Here is a 3,781-nt window from a genome sequence, read left to right on the forward strand (position 1 = left end):
AAGGAGAGGCGTTCTGAAAATATTTGACTTTCCTCAGTCCTGTGGGCACTGACCGTGTCAGCCTGCACCAGAGGAGAAGTAGGCTTCAGCTCATACTGTGGAATTTCAAAGCAAGGTTCCAGTGGGAGAACTAAGCAACAAGGAGATAGCCAGCCTAACAGATGAGGAGATAGCAAACCTAACAGACTCAGAGTTCAAAACACTGGTAATAAAGATGCTCACAGACTTGACAGATATGCTTAAGTATGGCAAACACATAAGGGAAGAAGTGAAGGCTATGCTAAACGAAACAAAGGAAAATCCATACAAAACCAATGGTGAAGGGAAGGAAACCAAGGTTCAAATAATGATTTGGAACATAAGGAAGAGAAAAACAGTCAACCAGTACAGATTGAGGAAACAGGAATTGAAGAAAAAAAAAAAAGAGGAGATGCTTAGTAACCTCTGGGACAACTTTAAATGTGCCAACATCTAAATCATAGGGGTGCCAGAAGGAGAAGAGGAAGAGCAAAAAATTGAAAGCTTATGTGAGAGAATAATGAAGAAAAGCTCCCCAAATTTGGCCAAAGAAATAGACATACAAGTCCAGGAAGCACAGAGTGTCCCAAAGAAGCTAGACCCAAGGAGGACCACAGAAAAAACACATCATAATTAAAATGCCAAAGTTTAAAGATAAAGAGAGAATCTTAAAAGTAGCAAGAGAAAAACAGAGAGTTACCTACAAAGGGGTGCCTATAAGACTATCAGCTGATTTCTCAAAAGAAATTTTGCAGGCAAGAAGGGGCTGGCAAGAAGTATTCAAGGTGATGAAAAGCAGGGACTTAAAACCAAGACTACTCTATCTAGCAAAGCTATCACTTAGAATGGAAGGACAGATAAAGTGCTTCCCAGATAAGGTAAAGCTAAAAGTTCATCACCAAGCTATTATTATATGAAATGTTAAAGGGACCTATTTAAGAAAAAGAAGATCAAAACTATGAACACTAAAAGGACAACAAACTCACAACTATCAACAACTGAATCTAAAAAATAAAAACAAAATCCAATTAAGCAAACCAGAATAGGAACAGAATCATAGGTATGGGGATCATTTGGAGGGTTATCAGCTGGGAGGGTGAAAGAGGAGAAAGGGGGGAATGGTGCAGGGACTAAGAAGCATGATTGCTTGGTACAAAATAGACAGGGGGAAGTTAAGAGTAATAATGGAAAGGGTAAAGTCAAAAAACTTATATGTGCAACCCATGGGGGGTGGGATTGCTGGAGGGAAAGAGGGAACTGGGCAGAGGGGAGCAAAGGGGAAAAAATTGGGACTACTGTAACAACATAATCAATAAAATATACTTTTTAAAAAAGAGGCCAATAATGAAAAACTTGAGAAACACTGTCTTCAACCAAAAAACTAATTTCATTTTTAATCTCAGTATCCCCAGCCAAAACATCCACAATGATGGTTATCCCCACTTAGCCTAAACAGTTCCTGGGTTGATTCTACTCAAGTCAGACAGTATCCTATGGGCCTTGTCTCTATCATAGATTGGATTTAGAATTAATATTACTGCCCAGAGCCTGGTCTCTAAGAGCAGTTGGGCTGAGAAAATGGATTGGGGCAGTTATGCTTTATGGGAACCAGGAATCTTGGCTGCCTTGCAGGAGAAACTATCTTCTAAAATCTGGGTTGCTTTAGACCACTAGAGGCTTCCTGAGCATGTAACTCTCTAACTCAGTGTGCAGGGTACATTCTCAGGGAGACAGACTCCAGGATGGTTAGCAAGCATAGCTTTTATTAGGGAGTGCTCTTAGAATCAACTCATGTGGACAAGAGGGGAAGGAAGCAGGAGTCAGCAGAGGGAAAGATTGAACTGTGACACTGGCCTTGACAATGGGCTTAGACAGCCCCACAGAAGTTCTGGAGCTGATATAGCCCTTCAGAGTTGTCCCAAAATCTGAGCATAAGCCCCTTATTCCTGAAGGAGTTTCTGGCTGGTGCATCACAGCATCCATGCCACTCGACATTTCCCAAGGATCAGAACTGGCTACTTAAGAACACCAACAGACACTCATGAAATATCCTGGTGGCTGTAACTAAAGTAGACTACAGAAAGTGACCTCCCAGGTAAATTCAGTCTCTCAGTCACAGAACCATAGAGAGTGAATTTGTATAGCATCACAATGAATATGCAGCTAAGACTAGCTAATATTTCAAACTTATGTTGATATTATGACAGAATAGATGAACCAGCCACCATCAAAGGAGCCGTATCCATCAATGTAAGGATATTTAGTAAATGCTGTCAACAATGTGCATTTCAATACCATACACCTATATTGTGTTATCTGGCATGCAACATATCAGGTATGATACGCTATTCCTTTAAGACAGATTGCCACATGATAATATAAAAAGCTATGCAAATATGTTTAGTATTTTCATGTATGTGTTAGAATGTACTCATTAAGATTTTCTGTGTTCTGTCAGACACAGCTTTGGGAAACATTGTTATTATCAAAAGCCACTCCCATCCCTAAGCCTTCTGTGCTGTGCTACTACTCTGTCTTCCTGGTTTCTTGTTGCTCTCTTAATAGAGAAGCCTATATTTAGAAGGCACAAAGAATCCAGAATGTTTATAGATGGGCTTCAGGGAGACTGTGAACTCCCTGGAATTGAATACAAAGTTTGTGCATCATTGCCTAAGTACATTTATCTAGGACAAGAATTTACAACACTCATCCGATTCTCAGAAAGGCAATTCCTTTGAGTTTATTGATTATTTCATCTTTCATGATACTCTTTCTACTATTTTCTTATATTCACTTTGTATGTTTGTTTTCTGTCACGTGTTATGAACTAGACTTTTTAAAAAATTCCTAAATAGGTCCCCCTTGAACAGATACTTCTTGACTGAAGACATACATTGATATTCACTTCCCAGCAGTGGACATATCCGAAGTGGCTCCATTTCTAATAGATCTTAGAAGCTTCCTAGAGTGGTTAGCATGACTGTTCAAGATGAAAGCATATTCAGATATACTGCCTGTTTTCCTCTGGAGAGAAATCCACAAGGCCTGATAAATTATACTATAAGAAAAGCAAAAAAAAAAAAAAAAAAAAAAAAAATTGGCATTGAATTGTTGTCTTTTAGGTAGCGCTACCATTTATTGAGCACTTGATCAAATATCAGGCACTGGGCTAAGTACTATACAAATAATCTCATTTAACTCTCATAACAAGCCTGTTAGATGGATATTATTGTTATTCCCACTTGACAGAATAGAAAACTGAAACCTGGCAAGTTAGAATGCCCAAAGTCACACAACTGATAAGGCACATTTGATTTCAAATCTAATTAACTCCAAGGCTCACACTCTTAACCAGAAAGTTGATTGCCTCTGAATGGTGGCAAGACTGGCATTCTAACCTTGTTTATTGGGGGAGGGGGAATGAAAAGAGGTTACAAAACACACGAGGAGATGGAGGAAAACTTCTTGGAGGAAGGGATGTTTAAGCAGAGACGTGAAAGATGAGCAGGTGTTCACCCGCTGAACAAAAGAGGTAAGAAAATGCAAGGCAGAATGGAGAGTATGAACCAAAGCCAAAACACAAGCCAGACAAGAAAGGGAAAAATGTTCAGAATAACTGAAGCATAGGATACTCGTATATAAGGAGATTGGAAGAGATAAGGCTAGAGTAGAAATCAGAGGTAAGATCATTGTAAACTACATCAAGGAATTAAGAGTAATAGGATAATGAAGAAAGACTTTAAGGAACAAGTGACGAGGTCAG

The sequence above is a fragment of the Furipterus horrens genome, unplaced genomic scaffold (genome assembly GCF_987537825.1).
Source record: "Furipterus horrens unplaced genomic scaffold, mFurHor1.1.pri manual_scaffold_3, whole genome shotgun sequence".
Lineage (NCBI taxonomy): Eukaryota > Metazoa > Chordata > Mammalia > Chiroptera > Furipteridae > Furipterus > Furipterus horrens.